The sequence below is a fragment of the Peromyscus maniculatus genome, chromosome 10, assembly GCF_049852395.1.
Source record: "Peromyscus maniculatus bairdii isolate BWxNUB_F1_BW_parent chromosome 10, HU_Pman_BW_mat_3.1, whole genome shotgun sequence".
NCBI lineage: Eukaryota > Metazoa > Chordata > Mammalia > Rodentia > Cricetidae > Peromyscus > Peromyscus maniculatus.
The window spans coordinates 81,902,887-81,929,495 of NC_134861.1; the positions used below are offsets into that span (position 1 = coordinate 81,902,887).

The 26,609-nt window shown below is 39.3% G+C and overlaps 2 pseudogenes across 1 annotated transcript; both read left to right on the forward strand.

The window, feature by feature from the left end:
- The first annotated feature begins 570 nt into the window (after positions 1 to 570).
- Positions 571 to 23,450, forward strand: LOC102920124 (UDP-glucuronosyltransferase 2B31-like; annotated as a pseudogene). Its single transcript, XR_013042976.1, has 6 exons — positions 571 to 1,396; positions 10,164 to 10,312; positions 17,885 to 18,015; positions 20,489 to 20,576; positions 21,339 to 21,558; positions 22,835 to 23,450. The product of XR_013042976.1 is annotated as a UDP-glucuronosyltransferase 2B31-like (transcript).
- On the forward strand, positions 7,129 to 9,535 carry LOC143267638 (UDP-glucuronosyltransferase 2B31 pseudogene; annotated as a pseudogene).
- Positions 23,451 to 26,609: the final 3,159 nt, after the last annotated feature.

Sequence of the window (26,609 nt, forward strand, 5' to 3'; positions counted from 1 at the left end):
ACTCTGATAGTCAAGGGGGTAGGCAGAAGTGTCTCATTAGAATATATTCACTCCTGCCAGGGTGACTACCTGATTGGGTACACTGAAACCAATGGAAAGGCTAAAAGAACAGGGCTTCTATCTAGGATAAAATCAGCTCTAAATTTAATTGCAGTGTTTATAATTATAAGGATCTACTCTAGACCTCTGAGTCATATATCGAAAATCATTAAATAGTACGGTAAATGACTGGTGTTGCCAACCTCACATGAAAAAACACTGAACTGCAAAATAAAAACAAATGTAACTCAATAACTATGTCTTTACTCCAGTCTCTTATCAAGGAAGCTATATTAGAAAGAGAGAGAGAGATCTCACTTTCTACTGTTCTTCAAGTACATTATACATTCAAGGTCACTGAGAATCAGAAATCATTTTACATGTTCATATCTGTCCCCCTATTTTGCATTTGATATCCAGAGGCTGTAACTATCCCATGTAACTGAAATTTTCTCTGGTCTTGCCCAGCCCCATAGACCCCTGCAGTCACTTTTAAAATAATCACTTCAGTTATAATCCCATGTGTTTTTGCTTTGGTAGGTACAAGTTATACTTTAACTAACTGATTATTACTCTCTATATCTGCAAGAGTTGAGAAATCACCATTTGAAAGGCAGCTCTGAATTTAACCAAAATGTCTGTGAAAATGACAGCAGCCCTGCTTCTACTACAGCTGAGTGGCTTCTTTGGATCTGGGAGTGGTGGGAAGGTGCTGCTGTGGCCAATGGAATACAGCCATTGGCTCAACTTGAAGGTAATCCTAGAAGAACTTGTGAAGAAGGCCACGAAGTGACTGTTCTGAGACCTTCAGCTTCCCTTTCTTATGAAGTTGACAACACTTCTACTATTGAGTTTGAAACATACCCTTCATCATATTCCATGGCTGGTGTAGAGGAACTTTTCATAGAGTCAATCAGGAAACAAATTTATGAGATGCCAAAGAAATCATTTTGGAGATACTTTTCAATGTTGCAGGAAGTGGTTTGGAAGTATTCAGATTATTTTGAAAGTCTCTGCAAAGATGTAGTTTTTAAGAAGGAACTCATGACAAAATTATACAATTCAAGCTTTGATGTTATGGTAGCAGATCCTTTCATACTCTGCAGTGACCTGCTGGCTGAGATTCTCAAGACACCACTTGTGTACAGTCTCCGCTTCTTTCCTGGATCCACATATGAAAAGTACAGTGGAGGACTCCCACTGCCTCCTTCCTATGTGCCTGTTGCTATGTCAGAATTGAGTGATCAAATGACATTCATGGAGAGGGTGCAAAATGTAATCTACATGCTTTGTTTTGACTTTTGGTTCCAAACATTTAATGAGAAGAAGTGGAATCAGCTTTACAGTGAAGTATTAGGTAAGTGTGTGTTCAATTGAGATTGTTGCAGTCTAAATTTGCTGTGTCATTGAAGGTGAATTTGAAGCAACAGTATTGACAGCAGAAGGATTTATCTCCTGAGTAAAATGGTGAAAAGTCTGTGTAATTCTCTCAAAGCATCGTGGAAAACCTTATGTCCCAATGCCAAATGCAAAGCCTTGGTTATAACATGAACAGGACACGTCAGAAAGGCACACACCACAAAACAAAGCTTTGATAATTTCTCTAAGAAATAACCTCCATGGGCCATTTTACCTCATGTTTTAAAACAGTAGCTTTACCTGGGTTGTGGCATGATCATCATCATCATTATATTGATGCCATTGCTATCATTATCATGAGTAACATGCATACTTCTATTACGGGTGAGGAGCTTGTGCTCTGTGTTGCACATGTGGAAGGAAATCAGATTAAACCTTGATGAGTTTTTACTTCCAACTTTACTTCGATTTTTCAGGATGAATTCAGGTATTCAGGCTTGTATGGGGACTGAACTCAAGTTATCCTTGCCTGGTAAACACTTTAACCTTCTAATGCATTTCACTAGCCCCTAAAACAGTAGCTTTAAACAAATTCCATGTCTTCATGATTGACACATATAGGCTGAGCACTAATATACATTTCTAGGTATGTATATACATAGTATTGATAAGTTTTACATTTATGTAAATTAGTTTTCTCATTTATAGTTTGAAATATTTTCTCATTTCACCTACTAAATTTCTGCACAGCTATGAATACACTGTTTATGTACCAAGCTCAGAAAACGTGTAAAATCAGGATTTTGGAGAACCTATATTTATTTATTAGGGGGATTGAAATTATGTTTAGAATGTTTAACACTTAAGTGTATGAATAATGATTATTAGTTACAGTGTTTTAAAATATATCTGTTGACCATACATCACTCTTCCCTTATTTTAAGACTTGCTAGCCTTATTATCTGCAAACAAGCTTACACATACTTAATTATTACAGTCAATCATGAATCAAGAGCAGTATGAAGACAAGGAACTCAGGCATAATTGACAATTCTCTTTGAAGTCAGCCAGGGCAATATAGTAAGACTATCTTTCTCAAAATGAAATTCTGAAACAAAATTCCCACAAATGTGTACACTGGGCGTCACAGCACACACCTGTAACCCAGCAGTTGAGACATGGAGAAAGAGGATCTGGAGTTCAAGGTCAATTTTGGCTATATAGTGACATAGGGGCTACCCTTGGGTCCATCAGACTATCTCAAAACAAAATAAAACAGCACAAAATTCTCAGTTCCCTTAGAGGAGTATACATCAGGAGCACACAGCAGCTAAACAGGGCAAACTAGATTGAGAGTTCCAAGAAAAGTGTTTCCCTGAGTATGACCAACAGGATTCATAGATAATGGCACTGATTATACTTCACTTTAATAGCATATTTAGATATTTGGTAATCATGAATTTCCAAGGTGTGTTACAAATGTGGTATCTTCTCTCAAGTTGCTTGCACAGTGACTTTATATATATATCAAAGCATAAGAAATATATATATATATATATGTATGTATTAGTATAAGAAACTCATATTGCAAACTTATATCAGACATTATACACAGAGATATAGATAGATGATAGATAGATAGATAGATAGATAGATAGATAGATAGATACAGATATATAGATACATACAAATATGCTTTATAACCCACCCACCCACCCCCAAAAGAAGGAGGAAAACAAAAGAAAATCAAACAAATAGCCATTTAAAACTGTGGTATAGAACTAAACAGAGAATTCACAAAAAATATGAAATACAAATGCCTGAGAAACAATTAAAGAAGCATTCAATAGCCTTAGTCATCGGGGAAAGGGAAATTAAAACTACTTTGAGATTTCATCTAAAACTAGTTAGAATGGCCAAGATTAGCAAAAAATTATAGCTCATGCTGGCAAGGATGTGAAGGGGAATACCCATCCATTGCTAGTCAGAATGCAAACTTGTACAGGAACTATGGGACTTGGTGTATGGGTTCCTCAGGAAGATGGAAAGCGATATGCCTCATGATTCATATATATCTCTCTTGGACATATACACAAAGGATTCTACATCCTACGAAGGAAACACTGGCTTGTAGTTGTAACCATCTTGTTAAATAAGAAACACAGAGCCAAATACAGAGTTAAAAGCCAAGAGGTCAGAGCAATAGCTAAGAGCTGAGACTAAAAACCTTACCCTTCACTGCTGCTGCTATCCTACCTCTTTGCAAGAGAGCTACTTCCTATGTGCTTGTCCTTTTTATTGACTCTTTGTTCTGCCTTCTCATTGGTTATAAACCCAACCACATGACCTCCTTGTCACTGCCCATCTATACAGACCTCCAGGTCTTCTATAGTTGGTATTGAGATTAAAGGCGTGTGTCTCCATGCTGGTGGTATCCTTGAACACACAGAGATCTGCCTGTCATGTGATCAGGATTAAGGGCATGTGCTACCACTGCCAGACTTCTGCTATGGCTTGCTATTAGCTCTGACCCCCAGGCAATTTTATTTATTAACATACAAATAAAATCACATTTCAGTACGAATAAAATATCACCATACTGGCTCATCCATGACGTTGCTATTCATAAAAGCCAGAAACTGGAAACAGCCTAATGTTCATCAATAGATGAGTGGATAATGAAAATGTGGTGTGTTTACATAATAGAATATTATGCAGCCTCTAAAAAGAAAAACTAAATTATGAAATTCATAGGTAAATAGACGGAGCTAGGAAATCATGTTGAGAGAGGTAACCCAAATTAAAAAAAAAGACAATTATTATATTGTTAGTTTTTAAGACTGCAATAGACATGCTACAATGTATAAAATCACTGAAGCTTGGTATAGAGTAAGGGACTGGAGGATGAGAAGATCTCCCAAAGAAGGAGAAATACAATATATAGTTATGGAGAGACAGCGGGAAGCCTGACACAGGATTGAATGATGAAGAGGATCGGAAGTGGAGGATAAATGATAGAATAAAGGCCGGGAGCACAAATCCAAGGGCCATTTGGCTGTATGGAAACCTTCTCCTATAGAAGCTTCTTTAAAATAAAGAGATATGAAAGAAATCTAAGTGGAATTACCAAAGAATTAGGGAGACTAGACATCTCTCAGCACAAAGAGAAACTCCTGGTGTTATGAGTGGATCACATCTAATTGACTTGTTGGCCAAAGGAGCCCCATGGAAACCCCCAAACAACTCTGACTATTGCCAAGGCTATTGATTGCTCCCCATGAACTGATGGTAAGGCCTTATTGCTGAAGACCACACTAATTTAATTCATGGAAAAATGGAGAATTTGAGCTAGCACCTACCTAGAGCCTTCCTCCCTACTGTCCAATGTTCATGGTACTGAAAGGTACTCTGCAACCTATCAGAGGAGAAAGATAACCACCAACTCAGCTATACACTCTTAAATCTACAGAGGTGACTTGCCTGCATGATACGCTGGGGTAACAGTGGCAGAAATGTGGTGGGAGCAACAACCACTCTGATTGGAGTTACAGTCCACTCCGTGAGATAGAGAACCTAGAACTAGATAGGCCATGGGCCTAGGAAAAGTCCACATATTACAATTCTGCTAAAGGAACATAGGAATATAATGACATTTTGCTATATCCATAGATCAGTTTCTTGCTCAACCATCATCAGGAAAGCTTTCTCTTTATAGTGGATGGTAACTAATACAGAGTCCCATAAAGGGATAATGTGCAGAGAGTGAGAGACTTTGGAACACTCAGTCCTGAGTGTGATAAGATTGTAAGACACCAATGGATTTATGCCTTCCAGATACAACAGGAAAGTTATATCTATGATCTTACAGAGACTGTGGCACCAAGCACTGGGCAGGCACAGGTTCAAGCCATACAGGATCTCAATGTGGAGAGAGGGAAGAGTATGAGCTCCCATCCCTAACCACAAAGCCAGCTCCAACTGATTCAAACTGCTCTCAAAGAAAAAAAATTACTGTTCTCCATTAGAATGTCTCTGGATACATAAACCACAATTAAGGGTAGGCTCCATGTTCAGTAGTAGATGGTCAACACTAAACAAGTTCAATGATGTTTTTGTAGAGAATTTTTGTTTTTTGTTTTTGTTTTTGTCTCATATTGCTTTATTTGGGCTCTCTTTATCATACTGATTTTTGCTAGTGTGTTATGGTTGCTTTTGTATTTTCATGTGGTGTGTGTGTGCCACACACACACACATCTTTTGCCTTTTCGTTGTTCTTTTCATTTTTAATTTTGGTTTGTTTGTTTGCCTGTTTGTATTCTAAAGAGAGAAAAAGGCATGGAGTTGGATGAGTTGAAACTATGGGGGAGAGGAAACTATGATCAGAATATATTGTATGAAAACAATTATTTTCAATAAATAACATCAACATTTATAGGGGTCAAATGTGAGGGAACAACAAATAAACAATCAATTCAGGAGTGAATAAATAGGTGTGGTCTTATATTACAAAATGGGATTTGATGACTACACGGAACTAATTCGCATGCCTGCTATAACATGAAGAGTCCTCAAGAACTTCAGAAATATTGAAGCCATCTGCAAAAACCCACCCATATTATAATATAACTTATGTGATATGCTCAAAATAAGGAAACCATAACATACAGAAGTAGAAAAGAAGTTGGAAAAGACTCAATCAAGTGACAAGGGTAAAAAAAATTGTGGTTATATCTGGGATAATAAATATCTCTAAACTTTATTACAGTGGTTGGTTTACAGTTGACAGATTATGTTATAAACTTCAGGAGTATAGAGCTAATATTCATGGGTGATATGATATATGATTGCCATGTCATACACATTCATATGGGAAAAAGTCACTGAACTGTAATAGAAAAAACTCTGCCTCAGCAGTGTTGCCTTTATTTCGGGAGATATATATATATATATATATATATATATATATATATATATATATATATATATATATATATATATATATAATTTTTACTGTTCAAAACTATTTCAAAATTTCTAGCATACTACTTCACACTATGTGAGCCCCTATGAACCCTGCTTACTCGATTCTGTAGGCCATGTTCTTGTGGTGTCCTCTACCCCTCACAACTACAATCCTTTCTCTCCCTCTTCTGTGGGATTCTCTGGCTCCCCCTAGTGTCTCTGCATCTGCTCCCATCTGTTGCTGGATGATGCCCTGTCTGATGACACCTGGCCTAGGCACTGATCTATAAATATAACAGAATATCATTAGGAATAATTTTGTTGAGTTTTTTTCTTGCCACTCATGTTTGGTTCTATCCTGGGTCTCTAGGCTGCCCTGACTCTAGTTCTTGGCCATCCAGGCAGTGTCAGGTGTGGGATTTCTCTAGGTCCTCTACATATACCATATGGTTGTGTAGTTTGGTATTCTTGTGGGACTCCCAACAGTGGGAATGGGAGGTATCTCTAAATCTTTTGCTTATTCTTGGGACCTTTTCCCTACTACTGGGTTGCCTAGTTGAGCCTTAATATGAGGGTTTGTGCCTTGTCTTGTAACTTACTAGATCATGTTCAGTGGATATCCCTGAGAGGCCTCCTTTTTCTTTTAAAGGAAAATAGAGGAGGAGTGTATCTGGGGAAGAGGAGAGGTTGGGGGAGGATTAGGAGGAATGGAGGAAGGGAAAACTGCTGTTGGGATGTAATACATGGGAGAAGAATAAAAGAAAAAAATCTCTAACATACCAAAGATAAATTACTCATTTAAGGTCACTAAAAATCAGGAGTCATTTCACATGTTCACATCTGCCTCCTGGTTTTTGCACTTGGCATCCAGAGGCAGTGACTAACCTATCTGTATTTGCTTTGATGGGTACAAGTTGTATTTTAATTAATTGATTGTTACTCTGTCTAGATCTGAGTAATTGCCATTTGAAAGGCAGCTCTGAACTTAACCAAGATGTCTGTGAAAATAACAGCAGTCCTGCTCCTGCTCCAGCTGAGTGGCTTCTTTGGATCTGGGAGTGGTGGGAAGGTGCTGGTGTGGCCAATGGAATACAGCCATTGGCTCAACTTAAGGACAATTCTAGATGAACTTGTAAAGAAGGGTCATGAAGTGACTGTTTTGAGACCTTCAGTTTCCCTTTCTTATAAGGTTAACAACACATCTGCTATTGAGTTTGAGATGTACCTTTCATCCTTTTCCATGGCTAGTATAGAAGAATATGTCCTGGAATCAATCAGTAGATACATTTATGAGATGCTAAAGCAATCATTTTGGAGATACTTTTTAATGTTGCAAGAATTGCTTTGGAAGCATTTAGAATATTGTGAGATTATCTGCAAAGACATAGTTTTTAACAAGTAACTCATGACAAAAATACAAAATTCAAGCTTTAATGTCATGGTAGCAGATCCTTCCTGTCCCTGTCGTGACCTACTGGCTGAGATTCTCAAAATACCCTTTGTATGTACAGTCTCTGAGGCTTTCTTGGCTCCACATATGAAAAGTACAGTGAAGGACTCCCACTGCCTGCTTCCTACATACCTACTGCTCCATCAGAATTGAGTGATAGAATGAATTTGTAGAGAGGATGCAAAATGTAATCTATGTGCTTTGTTTTGACTTTTGGCTTCAAACATTTAATGAGAAGAGATGAATTCAACTTTACAGTTAAGTATTAAGGAAGTTCTTTTTTCAATTGGGATTGTTGCTTTCTCTCTCAATTTACTGCTTCATTGAAGGAGAACTTGAAACAACAGGATTGAAAGCAGAAAGATTTATCTCTCTTAAGTAAAATGGTGAAACGTTTGTGAAATTATCTGCCAAATTGAAAGCATTGTAGAAAAGCCTATATCTCAGTGTCAAATTGGAAAGCCTTGTCTATAACTTGCACAGGATACTTCATAATGGCACATACTCACCAAACAATGCTTTGTTGGTTTCTCTAAGCAAGTATATAGCTATTTTATCTCAGCTTTTAAAACAGTTCTACCTCGGTGGTATTTATCATCATCATCATCATCATCATCATCATCATCATTGTTATCATTATTATTTATTTGTGCACTGACTGGGAGGTTGTGTGTCGAGACACACATGTGAAGGAAGTTCAGCAGATAATTTGTGGAGTCTTTTCTCTCTTTGTACTTTTACACATATTCTAAGGGTTATAATAAGCTTTTTCATTGGTTGCCATCTCACAAGTAAAGACACGCAAACATTGATTATGAAAGCTTTTCCTTTAACTTAGGCTTCTCTCAATAAGCTCTTATAACTTAAATTAACCCATTTGTATTATCTACGTTCTGCCATGTGGTATTACCTCTCTTCCATTTGCACCTCTTGTTTCTTCTCCATATCTGGCTGGCATCTCCACATTTTTCTTTCCAGAGTTCTCTCTATGCCCCAAAGTCCCACCTATACCTCCTGCCAAGCTATCGGGCATTCATTTTTTTATTACATCAATCACAGCAATACATTTTCATACAGTGTACAAATATCCCACAAGAAAGGACAGAAGTATGTCTGCCACCTTACATAGCAAATGCTTTAATCCATTGGGCCATCTGGCTGACCCCTAAAATGATTGTTTTTAACTCATCCAATGTCTTCTTGAGTGACAGATTTGTAGATTGAGGATTAACACTGAAAGACCCTAACCCTTCAGGCTTACACCCCCCCAAGCCCCAGGAGAATGAGGAACTAAAAAGCTAGTTCCATGGACAAACTGACTCAGCCATTACCCAACCACTTCTGCCACAATGTAACAATGTAAAGAGATTTCTATTAAGAGATGCGCTCAACTGTGACTGGGATAATTGCAAGTGTTCCAGGAAAGACCACTGTAACCTTTGTGTAACTTTCACTCCCACCCTGATATGCCCCTTGAGGTTTTGGGAAGAATGTGCATGTGGACATGACTGTACCCACCCTGTGATCAGGCGGTGATCTTGTGAAATTAGTCTCTAGACATAAATCAATCAAAACGAAATTGTATGGGAATAGTAATCTTATGGTATTTGTGAGTTTTTCCTTTAAAAGTACCCATGTGGCTGCAGTAGGCATGACTCTTGCTCTCAGGACAAGAGTAGCCCGACTGTACAGCCGCATTAATAAACCTCTTGCTGTTTGCATCAACTGGACCGGAGTCTGGGTTCTTGGGGCACCCACCTGAGAAGGTAGTACCCTGGGTCTGGGGTCTATCAAACACATATTTCTACCATAGTTATCTACACAGCATGGAGAACTTATCACTTCTAAGGTAATTAGTTATTTTATTTAAAATTTGAAATATTTTCTGACTTTACAAAATGAATTTCTTCACAGTTGTGACATACACCATCTCCATCACAGACACAACAAGTTTATGAATGCAGGATTTTAGAAAATCTGTGTTCAGTCACTGAGGGTTTAAAATTCTTCTCTTTTAAACCTTTAATGGTCCTAGCAAATGGCTCACCAGGTAAAGGCACATGCTGTCGAGAACCTGAAGACCTTAGACCCATTCACCAGACATAAGGAGTGAAAGGACAAAATGCTTTCCCACAAATGTCCTACAAATGTCCTCTGAACACACACACACACACACACACACACACACACACACACACACACACACACACACAATATATTATATCCCAGCCTCACACTTGTAAACAACTCTGGCTACATTATCGGAAGTGCTTTCAGGAGACTCCCTGGCGTATTCATCTTCCCCTGACACTTATGTCATGGGTTAAACCTTCCTGTTCCGATCCCTCTTCAGGAAGACCCACGACACTCACCGAGTTGATGGGTAAGGCAGATATATGGCTCATTCGAACCAACTGGGATTTGGAATTTCCTCACCCTCTCCTACCAAATTTTGATTATGTTGGAGGACTCCACTGCAGACCTGCCAAGCCTCTGCCAAAGGTAAATATATTCCTGTCTGCTTGCTTCTCTTTGTCTTATATATTTGACAGGAGTGATTCTATTTCATTCCTTCAGAATGTTTCTGTCAAACTCAGAGTGTCACAGGAATTTAAATAAAGAAACTGGCCAGTAGAAATGAATGTATCTATCCCATCACAAGAGTCTGAATTTCTTTTATGGAGCCCTGTGGGACTTCAGAGGACAGGGACAGTTAGAGTCCTAGTCAACACAGAGAAAATCTCAGTGACTCACACAGAACATACAGATAGGTGACAGGGACACTTTACAGTAAAGCACTGAGTATACAGAGACACGAAGTGTGCACAGGCTCACCCACAAACACCAGCAATGCTGCCTTGAAGACAAACTGTGAACAAGTGTCAGAACTATGGAAATGTGGCAGAGAGGAAAGGCCAAGTTGCCTGGCAGTAAAAGTAAAGAGCAGAGGTGGATCACAGGCAGGGAAACAGTTCTGCATAGTGAGGAAATCTCAGCTCTCTCTGGTCACTAAAGCCTGCCCTTAGTTAATGACTGCAAATGAATTCCGTAAGCTCATAGGATGACATCCCTCCGAAGGTTCAGAGGAAGGCATTGTGATTTTAACGTAACACTTCATGATGCAGGACAAGTGAACATTTTTCTGCTCTAGTGTGAAATGACTCCGGAGACCCCTTTTTAGTTGTGCAGTACAGCAACGTACAGTCTGATCTTACCCCAAAGACCACATGTCTGTTTTCAAAGTTAGTTATGATGTAACTGGGAAGTCCAAAGGCTGAGGGATGATTCATACGTTGTGTGCAGGCCAGCGCTGTTTACAAGCCACTCTGTCTTTACATTAAGGGGACAGCAATGTCCGCAGGAGAGGTGGGAGGGAGGTAGAGTGAGGACTTCCAGGGTGTGCTGAGGCTGTCACTCAGTCGTGAAGAGCTGGCCCCGCATACCCAGTACACCAAAAAGGAAAAAGAAGTGTGTGTGTGTGTAGATTCTAATCATGTTAATCGGGAATAATAGAGGGTGGACTGAAGTCTGAGATACAAGTTTTCTGTCTTAATCAATAACTTTGGATTCTTTTTGTCATTTGTGATGAGAATTGTTGTTTCTCTACAGCAACTACTTCCTAGTAGATTCTCAAATATTTCTCTGCATCTCAAAGAACATATATTTAATAAAGTACATCAATAATGCAAATGTGCACATTAAATTTTAGTGAGTATATAAGAATAGCTAAAAGGGCTGGAAAGATGGCTCAGGGATTAAGAGCACTGCCTGCTCTTCCAGAGGTCCTGAGTTCAATTCCCAGCAACCACATGGTGGCTCACAACCATCTATAATGAGATCTGGTGCCCTCTTCTGGCCTAGCAGGGATACATACAGGCAGAACCCTGTATACATAATAAACAAATCTTTAAAAAATGTATATATATTTGAATCTATAATATAATAATATATGTAATTATTAATAAATAATATAATGATATGTAATATAATATATTATATATATATATGTTATGTTTGTAACAAGAACTACTCATAAAAGAGGCCATGAAAGAGCAAGTAAAGGAATATACATTGTTATGTTGAATTATATGAATAGTTTTATATTATCTAAACAAAGAAACAATTGAATAATGTAACAAATAAAAAATGTTTTAAAAAAAGATTAGCTAAAAGAAAATGTTTGGAAAATTCTTAAACTAAAAACCTAAAAATTATTTAATTGGGTGAATATAGTATTAGCCATGATTTGAAAATCCTTCATATAAAAAAAGTGAACAAATTTCATGAACCTACTAAATATGTGTGTGTTCATATGAAATAGTTTAATTGAAATATTATTAATCCCACCAAATGAGTATAATACCATTATTCAAATACTTTGGTCAAATTATGCAAGCTTTATTTTCTGCCAGTCAGAGCTATTTCCCTAAAGCAAAGTTTGAGAAAATGGTGGCAAACATAGGGGGATTATAAAGCTTCCAAAACTGTAAGCCTGGGGGGTTTTCAATGGATGCAGAATTACCAAAGGAATTGGGTTATGCAGGAATTTAGTTAAAAACTTCAAGACTCCTTGGCAGAACTTCCTATCAGGGTAGAATTCAGGGTAGGTTCAATGAGTGATTCAAACTCATAGGGTGGGGAGCGTGTTAGACTCCACAGACAGGTTAAATCACGATCAAACATGAATTTTGCAGCAAGTAGAAACAAATTTATTCTGACCTCAACAAAATGGCTTCTGATATTATGAAGGAGTTAGGCTGGTCCATTGGTGTACCATGCATAAGGGATTATGCTCACCCTGACCCCACATCCTGACAAAAGAGCAAAACTCTAGGTATGGGATACTGGAACCTTTCATTGAGGCAGGTCCAAGCCCCTCCTCCTGAACCAAGGCTGTATAAGATATCCTACCACAGGCAGTGGACTCCAAAAAGCCCCCTCATGTAGCAGGGACAGATCCTGATCCCACTACCAGGGGTCCCCTTAAGCAGGTCAAGCTACACAATTGTCTGTCTATGCAGAGGGCCTAGTCCAGTCCCATGGAGGCTCCACAGCTATTGGTCCACAGTTCATGAGTTCCCACTAGTTTGGTTTGGTTGTTTCTGTGTTTCCCCATCATGATCTTGATACCCATTGCTCATAGAATCTCTCTTCTCTCTCTTTGACTGGACTCCTGGAGCTCGGCCTGGTGCTTGGCTGTGGATCTCAGCATCTACTTCCATCAGTTACTGGATGAAGGCTCTATGATGACAGTGAGGGTATTCACCAATCTGATTACCGGAGTAGGCCAGTTCAGGCACCTTCTCCACTATTGTTGTAGTCTAAGGTAGGGTCATCCTTGTGGACTCTTAGGAACTTCCCTAGCACCCTGTTTCTTCCTATCCCCATGATGTCTTCTTTATCATGGTATCTCTTTCCTTGTTCTCCCACTCTGTCCCTGTTCTAGCTCAACCATCTCATTTCCTTATGTTTTCATCTCCCATCCTCTACCCTTTATTGCCCCCCCCCCATTTACTCATGGAGATCTCATCTATTTCCCATTCCCAGGGCAATCCATGTGTCCCTCTTAGGGTTCTTCTTGTTAGCTAGCTTCTCCGGAGCTATGGGTTGTAAGTCTGGTTATTCTTTGCTTTACTTCTAGTATCCACTTATGAGTGAGTAAATACCATGTTTGTCCTTCTGAGTCTGGCTTACCTCACTCACGATGATATTTTCTAGTTTCATCTATTAGCCTGCAAATTTCATGATGTCATTGTTTTTTACTGCCAAGTAGTACTCCATTGTGTATATAGGTGGCAAACTTCTTTAATCCCAGCACTTGGGAGGCAGAACCAGGAGGATCTCTGTGAGTTCGAGGCCAGCCTGGTCTACAGAGCAAGTTCCAGGACAGGCTCCAAAGCTATACAGAGAAACCCTGTCTCAAACCTCCACCTTCAAATAGAGTACTATTATATGGTCATTTCTCCGCTAAAATAAGGGATTCATTAACTAAATGTCAGGAAATGAATAAGGGAGATTTGAGAGAGCTAATAGGTGAAAGAGTAGATCATATGAGAAAAGGAAATAATGTCTCTTATGGAGATTGTTAACTTATGTCAAAGAACATAAATAAGGCTTAATTGTGCTGTCTTCTTCTGTAATAACATTTTCCATACCACCTTTCTCTCAGCTTTCTTGTCATACAGAAAGGAGAGTGAGATGTCGCAAAGGTGAATTCTCAGGAGTCCTTAGCAGTGTGTTGTGAATGAGGGCATACCCAGGAACCATTTAAAATGAAAATACCTTGCATATTTCCACAGAAATTTAAAATGTGCTTTCTGTATCCCTGCATTAAGATAGAAGACAGAGGTAGGAATGTAACAATCTGTCACATGAACTAGGGGTCCCAGAGCCACACACTTAAGGATTTGAAATTTTATAACACAGTAATGCATTTGGTTCTAAAAATATGTGTTCGAATGAGTTGTGATTGATGACCATAGGTGTTAACATTAGAGAAGAAGGCATTGAATTCTATCATAGCATCTTTCAATAAATTGTACTCTGTGGAAGGAGAGAGAAAGAATATACCATTAAAATCTGTTTCATGGGGCCAGAGAGACGGCTTAAAAATTAAGAGCACTTGCTGCTCTTGTAGAGGACCCAGGTTTGGTTCCCAGCACCCATGTGGTACTTTACAACTACCTATAACTCGAGTTCCACAGACTCGGACTCCCCTTTTCTGGCCTCTGGGAGTACTTGCACACACATAGAACATATACATATGTGCAGGCAAAACACTCAAAAGAAAATCTTTTGGAAAATAATTTGTTTTACTATAAACCATTGGGAAATTATGCACAAAAATAATTAAGATGTATTTATGATTAAGATTCATAGAAGCTATTCATGAAGGAAGCATTGAATGTTACTTATATGTATAAAAAGCTGGTTTTATTTTTATATGCATGCTGTATGCATACAAAAATGTTATGTTTTTATTGAAAATTCATACAATATATTCTATAATTATTTTTCATAGAATACTTAACTATTCACAGCCATAACACAAATTTGCATATAAAATGAAGAGAAAAATGAAAAATAGGGAGAAAAAAATGTTGTTCTATAGGAGTAAAAATGTCCATATTACAGGACTCTAATTTTCTAAATGTATATCACATAATCAGCATGTGTACATGTATGTATGTATATATCAAGTAATTTTATGTATGTGTTTGCTGGGGTAAAACCCAAGGTTGCAATAATGGAACACATGTGACATGAAAATAGACCGTGATCCCTGCAGTAGAAGATGGAATGGGGAATGGAAGATCAGGAGCATGGGACAGCACAACAAAAGCAAATTATATTTCCAAATGTCACAATGAAGCCCACTGCTCTATGTACTGATTCAAAAAGGTGGGGGCCTGAAGAAACAGCTCACTGAGCCAGAGCAATTGCTGTTCTTGTAGAGGACCAAGGTTCTATTCCCAGCTCCTCAATATCAAGTAAAAAGAAATTTTTCCCTTTAGAAGTCGGGAAATGACCCCCCCCCCTCTAGAGACAGTTAACAAGATTTCCAACCAAGCAGGTGCCCTCAACTCACCAGACTAAAATCATATTCTACAAGTCAGGGAATTGAAGCCAGCCTATTAGAATTGGGGAACTGAGGAAACTGTCCTCCATTTCTTCTGAATTCAAATTCAAATTTTAAAGGATAGTAAGGTATTGATAGACAAAATATGTCCCATGCAACATCAACAAATGTTTTTTGATCAGGAATTTGACTCAACAATTGACAGCTAATCAGCCTATTTTGACTATTGACTATGGTTTCAAAGATGTGCATGTACGGTGAGGTATGGCCATGTCAGGACAACAGTGATGTGTTTTGGCTCTCTCAGTAGTAGAACATCAAAATGGTTGTGGGAAGAAAGTTATTCAGGATATTTAGGGTCAAACATCCCATAGATGGCATATGCAGGAGTTGAAAAATACATGAAGGATGACTAGGACCAATTTCAGCATTTGGATAAAATTAATCCAACAAGATCTGCTAAAGACTGTTTTCTCAGCTGGGTGGTAGTGGGACACAGCTTTAATTCAGTGACAGTCAGATCGCTGTGAGTTCAAGACCAGGGTGGTCTACAGAGCAAGTTCCAGGACAGCCAAGGCTACACACAGAGAAAACCTTTCTCAAAAAAACAAAAATAAAAAAAAGATTTTAAGAATGTTTTCTTTCATTCAAATGTGCAAAGGAGAGCACACAAATACTTAATTCAGGAGCAATTCCAGAAGACAAGTCCTATACAAAGTGAACTAAGAGAAGACAAATGGAGTTATGTCAAAGAAAAACTTATTGTCAAAAGTCACAATAGCTGTATGTACTGTCTTGAATCAATCACACAAGTAGAAACACACTCATATACACACATACACATACATACATACATATATATGTTCACACAAAGAAGCACAATAACATAAATTGACAACATATTAAATATCTTTCCAATAAAATGAGCACCTCTTAACACACACACACACACACACACACATACACACACACACACACACACACAATACACAATTGAAAGAAGAATGGACATTGTTATCAAAATTAGAAAAAGATTCATGGTCCATAAATTCCACTCTTTGGTCTGTATGCAAAACAATGGATGGAAGGATGATCACAGCTGCACTGTTCCTGACAGGAAGATGTGTGCTAGTTGAAGAATGGCCCCATAAGGTCATACATTTGAATGTTTGGTGTAAAGTCGAGGAACTGTTTATAAAGGATTAGGAGGTGTGGCCTTGCTGGTGTGTCACTGGAGACAGGCTTTGAGGTTTCAAAGGCCCAAGCCATGCCTGGTATCTTTCCCTCTGACTACAGTTTATGGATCAGGTTGAGCTCTCAGAAACTCTGCTGGTGCCATACTTGCCTGCCTACCACAGTGCTCCCCACCACAATGTTCATAGACTAAACCTCTGCAACTGTGACCAGGCTCCCAGGGGGCCTTAATCATGATGTCTCCTCACAGCATTAGAACAGTAACTAATAAAGGGAGAAACAATCTAGGTATCACTAGAAGTATAAGTAAACAATATATAGTACATAAATACAAAGAAACATCACTAAACCTTTAAAACTGAGAGTATAGAGACACATGGTATGACCTTTAATGACTGTACACAAAGTAAACAGCCACAGAACAAGACAGAAATAAGAAAATCTTATGTATACTACCCAGACTGGTCAAAATTATAGAAACAGAAAACATATATGATAACCAAGGGACTGGAAAGGGAGAAAGATAATGTTAGATTTAATTTCTACAAATCTTGTCTTTCAAGATGAAAATGTTCCAGAACTGTTTATATGAATGTGAAGATGTGTAACACACAGAACTGTAACCTTACAGTTGGCTACAACTGTCCATCTTATATGTGGATAGTTTTAAGCACCCACTACTCTATCATTTCTATTGCTGCTCAGTTTCATCCTGTGGATGTTTGTAGCAGGAATCTTAAAAGTTCTTATTAATAAAATCAAACCCTAGGCCAGTTATTGGGGTCAACGCTGGTAGATCAGAGAGACAGAACAAGTCACAGCTAACCTCACCTGGCCAGCTTCTCAGCTGGTCTTGTTTCCTCAGACTGGAAGCTTCTGTGTCCTCATCCAGAATGAATCTCAGCTGAAATGCTGCTCGAAAGCCTGAAGCTTAACCAGCCACATGCTTAACCAGCCAAATGCTTCTAGTTTCTGGTCTTCATGCCTTATATATCTTTCAGCTTTCTACCACCACTCCCTGGGATTAAAGGCTGGCTTTCTGGGATTCAAGGCGTGTGTCACCATACTTGTTTTTTTCCAATGTGGCCTTGAACTCACAGAGATCCAGAGGGATTTCTATCTCTGGAATGCTAGGATTAAAGGTATGTGCTATCACTGCCTAACTAGTGGCTTTTCTGTTCTCTGACCCCAGATAAGTTTATTAAGGTACACAATATTTTGGGGAACACAATACCACCACAGATGTTGGTGTCAGTTTTTATGCAGGTTATTTGTTGTTGATGCTGATATTCCATTAACAGGAAATAAAAGACTTTGTCCAGTCATCTGGAGAACATGGTGTTGTGGTGTTTTCCCTGGGTCCATGGTGGGTACCCTAACAGAAGAAAGGGCCAATGTGATTGCAGCAGGCCTTGCCCAGATTCCACAGAAGGTGAGATACAGTGCCTCAGTGTTGCATCCTGTTCCGGTATGATTGCAGAAACCTCTTTTGTGTGAAACTGAAGTTGTCCTGATAGCTCTAGCTCATCTCTGAAGTCACCTGTGATACAGAAAGACAGGGGACAGATGTCAAATAGTAGGCGATGTTTTTGATTAATAACTTTGTTATTAACTGTGTTCAGAAAAAAAAAACTAAATAAGAGTTTGTGAACTTAGTGTCAAGAAGGTATTATAGGCACAACAATATGCCTTCTTACTTCCTCCAATTTCTTGGAGGCTATTTGAGGACTCTGCACACACTACAGTATAACCATACAGCATTTAAATTATAGCCAGTATGTGCACCGGCCCAGTAACAATAAGAAAGCAATCAAAATTTGCAGTTGTGGGACTGCAGAAGTGCCTCATCCTTGAAGAGCATGTGTTGCTCACCCAGAGGACCTGAACTTACTTCTGAGACCCCAAGTTTGTCAGCTCACAACTGCCTGTAACTGCATCTCCATGGGATCCAATGCCCCCATCCAGCCTGTCATGACACCCGTACACTCTTTCCATACCTATGTATACACATACTGTCTTAGTTAGGGTTTCTATTGCGGTGAAGAGACACCATGACCATGGCAATTCTTATAAAGGAAATGTATTAATTGAGGCTGGCTTACCATTTCAGATGTTTAGTCTATTATCATTATGGCCAGTGGCATGCAGGTAGACATGGTGCTAGAAAAGGGGCAGATTCTACATCTTTATTTACAGGTGGCAGAAGGAGACTGTGTGCCACACTGGGCATAGGTAGAGCATATGAGCCCTCAAAGCCTGCCCCCACAGTGGCATATTTCCTCCAAGAAGGGTACACTTCTTCCAACAAGACCACTGCTCCAAATAGTGCCACTCCCTATAGGCCAAGCATTGAAACACATGAGTTCACAGGGGCCATACCTATTCAAATCACTACACATACACACTCACACATGCAGACACACTGGCTTACACATAAATAAAAATAAATCTTTACTTTTAAATGGAATTTTTGCTATTCTGGCTTATTGGCTTATCTGTTACTTTATTATTTAGTTGGTAGTTTGCTTTCTAAGGTGAGAGAAAGGATGGGTATGGATTTGGATAGATGAGGAAAGGCTGGGGGAGGGAAAAATATAATCAGAAGATACTGAATGAAAAAAATCTCTTTTCAATAAAATGAAAATAGAAAAAGAAGAAAATGTAAATTTTTAAAAAAATGAGGTTTGGTTTGCTTGGCGGTAGTGGCGCACGTCTTTAATCTCAGCACTCAGCAGGCAGAGGCAGGAGGGTCTTTGTGAGTTTGAGACCAGCCTGGTCTACAGAGTGAGTTCCAGGACAGGCACCAAAACTACACAGAGAAACCCCTTCTCAAAAAAAAAATGAGATTTGTATAATGGCATAATATCCCTTTGTAGCGTTGGCCAAATGTGACCACCTACATACTAAAATGGGCTTATGCAGGGTACTGTTTTCCTTGCTACACAAAACAGTAGGTAAAATAGGATTTGCAAACCCCAGGTCCACCTGGGGGACTGAGGATGTTAATGCTAAAATAGGAGGCAACTCAGACACTTGCTCTTGAAGTGACCCTGTGCATAGACAGTGCCATGCGACAAGGATATAATCTAATAAAATACCTTTGATAAAAGTGATGATACGTGAACTAACTCAAATATCATTGACAAATGTTTATATTGAATTTGGAAAGTAAAACTTCTATAAATATATATTAGAAAAAATCAAGTTATGTATTAGTAACATTGGTGGGTTGTTTAACTGTAATTTCTTTTTTTTTTTTTTTTTTTTTTTTGGTTTTTCGAGACAGGGTTCCTCTGTGTAGCTTTGCACCTTTCCTGGATCTCACTCAAGACCAGGTTGGCCTGCCTCTGCCTCCCAAATGTTGGGATTAAAGGCGTGTGCCACCACTGCCCGGCTCTTAACTGTATTCCAATCACACATTTCTTTTTATTTATTTTTTTAATTTGTATTGGTGTTTGGCCTGCATGTATGTTTGTATGAGGGTGTTGGATCCCTTGGAACTGGAGGTACAGACCAACTGTTGTGAGCTGCCATGTAGGTGCTGGGAATTGAACCTGGGTCCTGTGGAAGAGCAGCCAGTGCTCTTAAACACTGAGCCATCTCTCCAGCCCTGACAGATTTCTTAATCCTGCTTGACATTGCTGGACCTACCTTTGTCTAAGTTGCTGTGGTTTAAATGTTAAGGTGGCATGCTGACACCTGGATAAGCATGAGAATAAATGCAGGAGAGTGAAGAGTGTTGCATCCTTGCTGCAGTAGTTCTTCACGGTTCCCATCATCCAACCTCACCTCCTGACTCTTTGACATTGGGCATTTATAACCATTGATTCTTAATCGATCCAGAATTCTAACGGGAGTAACTTGCATTTGACCAAAGTAATAAGAGGCTAGCTTCATCTTAACAGGTTTTTTGGCAATTTGAAGGCAATAAACCAAACACCTTGGGCTCCAATACTCAGCTGTACAAATGGATCTCCCAGAATGACCTTCTTGGTAAGCATTAGGAGACACCTGAGACATAGGAATGGCAGGTCAACTCTAATGCATTTATGACAACTGTGATCTAGTCCTGGGGAAAATGGATACAAGAACTAATGGGAATATTCTAACACTAATATCCAGATGGGAGAATCCATTTTTATTTCTCCTTTAATTATCATTCCAATACATTTCAGTCACTTTCTTCTCTTCACCTCCTATTTCTATACCTTCACATATACCCTTTTCCCTATGGTAGGTCAATTTCAAATGCCAGTGAGAATGGTATTCTTTCATTAATGACTCTTCAGTTACTAGCTCCCCCCAAACTCCACATCATGAGACAGTCCTATATTCGATGAAGCATGGCTTGTCCTAATTCTCATTTCATCAGTACGATCAACCAACCCCCTACTACATGGAGGCAACCTACCATGAGCACTGGCTTCATTGTTCCTTTAAGAGAACACCCTCTCCTGAACCACAGCCTGTGCTTGCACAAGCTGTTTGCTGCACTTGGGGGCGGGGCTCTGCCCTTTTTGTCCATTGCCCAAAATCATTCTGCTTCCACACTGCACCTCCTCCATGTGGCCTTCACTTAACCTCTGTGGACTTGTGGTGCTCCTTGCTCTAAGACATGAGAGGAATTTAGTATAGTCCTGTGGTTATGATAATGTTAACTAGTGAATATTAACCCTTTCTGTGCCTTTTCCCCACCTCTCATTTTCTATCTCAGACTTATGATTAACACTTGCTCGTAATTTCTCCCCTTCCTAGGTCATCCTAAAACCAGAGCTTTTATAACTCATGGTGGCACCAATGGCATCTATGAGGCGATCTACCATGGGATCCCTGTGGTTGGCATTCCTTTGTTTGGAGACCAATTTGATAATGTTGTTCACATGAAGACCAAAGGAGCAGGTGTTAGACTGGACTTACTCACAATGTTCAGTGCAGATTTGGTCAATGCACTGAAGACAATCACTAATGATCCTTTGTGAGTACAGTGATTTTGTTCAAGTTCGTACTGGTCCACGTAGGCTCTCTCCAAGGAAACAATAGAATTTATCTGGTCTTATTCTAAGTTTGAAAACAGCAACAACAACTTAAAACTCATTTAAGCACTGTGGAATGAGCTTTCACTGTCAATCAAGACTGTAAATTGGGCTGGAAAGATAGCTCAGTGGTTAAGAACACTGACTGCTCTTCTAGAGGTCGAGAGTTCAATTCCCAGCAACCACATGGTGGCTCACAAGCGTCTGTAATGAGATCTGGTGCCCTCTTCTGGCCTGCAAGAACACATTCAAACAGAACACTATGTATAATAAATAAATAAATCTTTTTTAAAAAGATTGTAAATTATCACTATAGACTTACCGTATGAGAGTTTAGAATAATTTGATGATGGAAATAGTTTCTAAGCAAGTTATTAATGAGCTGCATCCCAGCCCTCAAATTATCTTGTGCAAAGTATGTCCCATTCTGTCCTGGCCAGCAGGGTGTCAACAGGGCAACCCACCTGCGGGAGAGAATGAAAGAGACGGAGAGACACGAAGGAAGACAGCAAGCCAGGGTTCTGATCAAGCTGCAAATTTTATTCTCCTCAGCAAGGCTTATATAGCATGGGAGGGGAGGGGGCAGGAAGGAGGGAAGGGGTGCAGGGCGTGCCAGACGTGCAGGTGAAGGGAGGTGTGCAAGTCGTGAGGCTGCAGGGTGTTGTGCTAGGTGGTAAGGTCATTGGTCAGGGCCCATTGTTCTGTTGCTATGCTACCTGACCTACCTGACTGCGGAATGTTCTTTATCTTTGGGGGCATCTGGTTTAGGGCCTGTGGCTTGTTCTCTGGCCTAGCTAGTACTTTTCCATGGTTCATGTTTGGTCCCTGACACCATTCTCACCAGTTCCCAATGTTTAATCATCAATAGTGTTTTTATTGAGATTACAAAGAATTTTGATGCCTTTTCTTCTCAAGAGCATCAATGTGATTATGCTCAGTCTCTTATGAATCACCTCACTTACAGTGCTAGAAAAGGCTTATAAACATTTGCTCTGCTGGAAAGATTTACTTCCCAAATGATTTCCATTTCAGTTTTGGAAAGCTTTTCTCAGAAAATGACAGCTTACAGGCAAACCTTCAAACATGTCCCAATCAAAACCACACTGTATCTAGGGCTAATCTAAGGAATGTACTGAGTCTCGTGATGCTTTCCCCAAACCTTCCATAGGCTTGATGCACTTAAGTAAACTAATTGGTTTTCCATGTTGCTATCTTTAGCTATAAGGAGAATGCCATGCGGCTATCAAGAATTCACCATGAACAGCCAGCGAAGCCCCTGGACAGAGCCGTCTTCTGGATTGAGCATGTCATTTGCAACAAAGGAGCCAAGCACCTTCGTGTGGCAGCACATGACCTCACCTGGTTTCAGTACCACTCTCTAGATGTGCTTGGATTCCTGCTGACCTGTGTGGTGACTGTGATGCTCATCATCATAAAGTGTTGCCTCTTTTGTTTGCTAAAGCTGGAGAGAAGAGGAAAAGGAAGTAGCTGAAATGGGGAGGACAGACACGCGGACCTCCCCCACTGCATTCCAGCAAGGCAGGCTTTCCATCTTATCCCTTAGTCACAACTGACCAAGACTCTGTCACTCTTATTTCAGCCTTTTGAGCTGTAAAAAGTTCCATTTCCTCTCAATTATAAAGTACACATGCAAGAGAAGACCACAATTTATTAAGTCCCAACATCACTTACCTCATATTATATTCCAGTCCTGAAAGGTTCCCCACAGACTCCCAATTTGTTTGGTTTATTTTGTTTAATTTATTCATTTCTAATTTCTAACCTTGATTCAGTGAAATAATAAATTGATCCCTCATGGTCACATTCCTACTTCCACTGGATCTCACCCAATATGTCCAAATTCCAACTTCCTGTCCTCTAATTATTAATAACCCAGTAAGTCCAATCAGTTCTGTCTATAGGTGCATGTATGCATTCATGGGGAGACATTGCTGGATCATCGCCAATGTACCTGTGTCCACCCAACCCCCATAATAATGATTTATCTCCTCCTGGAATCTATGACTGCCAAAAGCTCTTTATTTATGGGTGGAGTATTAGGAGAAACTCCCCATTTATTATGGAATTTTGGCTACCTGATCTTATGTAAGACCTGTGCAGCTGACAAATTCTTTGAGTTTATGAAGGCAAAAGCCATGGCATGTCCAGAAGAAAGTGTTCCATTAACATTTCTCCTCACCATCAGGTTCTTACATTCTTTCCCCATTCTTCTGCAGACTTCATCATTTTCAGCTCTTTGGGCAGTTGTCAATCTCTGAATTAATTCGTGAACACTACGACAAAAGCTTCTTTGACAAAGGCTGAGAATAAGCCAGATTTATGGCTATGGCTGTTACCATAAACATTGAAACTAGAAACCATCTTACTACCAATGCAGAGCTGAGCCCTTCTACCATAAACAGTTCAAAGCTCAGAGTTCAGAAGCAGCAGGAACCCTAGTTAGTGAAGATGAAGTGAGCCCTGGGACACCTGTCACACCTGTAAAGTATACCGTATACTTTACAAAAAGGGAAGCGTGAATGCTAATTGGTCTTAATAATAAAATCCTGAAGTCAGTTATAGAGGAAAATGCTGAAATGTCAGAGAGGTAAAGGAGCCAGCCACTAGAGTGACTTCTTACCTCTACCGAATCCTCAAACCAAAGGGCTGAGTTCCTGTCTCCTAATGCTTTGTATTAATGTTTCCATCGTCCTAGTGCTGGGATTAAAGGTGTGAGCTTCCACCACCTGGCTCTGTTTCTCTTTTAGACTAGATAAATCTCATGTAGCCCAGGCCTTGAAGTTGTGATCTTCCTGCTTTCTCCTTCCAAGTGCTGGAAATAAAGGTGTGTGTCACCACTGCCTGACCTCTATGGTTAACTAGAGCTAGCTCTGCACTCTGACTTCAGGCAAGCTTTATTTGTTAGAGCATATGCAAAATATCACCACACACACACACACACACACACACACACACACACACACACACACGTTGGAAAATCAGTTGTGATCAGGTTACCCAGGGAGGGGAGCATCAGTCGTGGACAAGGACAGAAAGGAAGAGTAACGGCAATAGTGCAGAGTGTCCAACCAAAGAAGAGATGAGAAAGCTGGTCAGTCACAAGCCCTTGCTCCTTCTGAACCCAGGAGAGAATGTGACCCGTGTGTCTTACCCCGGAAAAACACAACCAAGCTGATGCTAGAAATGCATGAAATAAGGAAGAGAGCTGAAGCTGGCCAAGAGAGTTCCATGGATGTGGAAACATTATGCCAGTGTGCCCAGGTTGAAGGATCTAGCTATAAAGGCAACAGTGGCCAAAAGAAAACTTTGCTTACAAGGGTTAAAAGAATACTGACTGTTCAAAGGGAGAAAATTGGAGGAACAGAGGCAGTTTCCAGCTCCTGCCAATACTTGGATTGAAAACAATCCTCAGCAGAGACCAAAGTTCTCCTTAGATGAGATCAAGTGGGTTCAGGGTGATGTGCCCATTCCTAGGTTCACTTGAAACACCCTCCTTCTGCCCTGGTTAGCAATTAATTCCAGTCTCTGTATATCTAGAATTAATGGCATATTGCCCCATTAATTTCCATACTTATGTTTTTATTTTATAGAAGTTGCTTTATAATGGGATCCTAATCTCTCTCAAAGCCTACTTGCTTAAAATTACATTTTAGTTTCCCATTTTATAATTTTATTTATTTATATTATTTTTATATGCTTCATGAATGTTTTTTTTCGACTGTGTGTGTGTGTGTGTGTGTGTACCACATGCGTGCTTGGTGCATTCAGAAGCTAGAAGATGGATTAGGAAACCCTCGGATTGGAGTTACAGAAGTGTATAGGTTGTGTGGGTGCTGGGAATCTAACTGGGTCCTCTGAAACAGCAACCAGTGCACTTAACTGCTGAGCCAACACTTCAGACCTGGGTTTGGGGTGAAACATATGTTTGTTTATCACTTTCTTTATATTTCATTTATTCTTGTATTTGTTCTTCTTTCTGATTGTTGACTTGTATACTTGAGACAGACTCCCACTATGTAGCTCTGGGTGACCTCAAACCCTCTATGTAGTCCAGGATAGCCTGTAACTAACAGAGATCTACCTGCATCTGCCTCCTCAGTGCTGGGATTAAAGGTGTGTACCATCTTGCCTGGCTAACTTAAACTTCTTTCTTTCTTTCTTTCTTTCTTTCTTTCTTTCTTTCTTTCTTTCTTTCTTTCTTTCTTTCTTTCTTTCTTTCTTTCTTTCTTTCTTTCTTTCTTTTTAATTATTTTAAGTACCTAGGCAGTGGTGGTACACTCTTTTAATCCCAGCACTCCAGAAACAGATACAAGGGGATCTCTGTGAGTTCAAGATCAGCTTGGTCTACATCCTTGTCTCCTAAATCAAAAAAGAAAAAAGATATTTTATGTAAATAATATAAATTAAAAAAGAGTAGTCAACAGTGGTAGCATAAGCCTTTAACTCCAGCACTCCAGGGGTAGAGGTAGATCTCCAAGTTCCAGGCCAGCCTAGTCCACAGAGAGAATTCTGGGACAGCCAGGGATACATGAGCAACTCTCTCTCCAAAAAAAAAAAGGTATTTGTAATAGACAAATATTTATAATAGACACACATATATATGTATGTTTAGAATTCCTATCCATTTTTGTTGTTACAGTGTTGGGATATAATCATTTTGTATTTGATTTTTATTTGTATTTTTGATCTGGGTTTGATATTTACCTTTATTTAAAAATAACTGTTTCATCAATAAATTATGCTCTTTGGCATAGGTAATATCTACAGTTTTTATGTACACATAATCATATTAAATCATTGGCAATAAAATATTCTTAAGGCTTGATGGTGGTTTTATTACTTTTATGCTGTATGAATTTTGTGTGAGAGTGCTAAAGTTATAGAGAATATAAAAATATATAATTGATTGATATTTGACAAGGATCACAAAACTATCCATGGTAAAGTTGCAGGGTTTTTTTTTTTTTGTTTG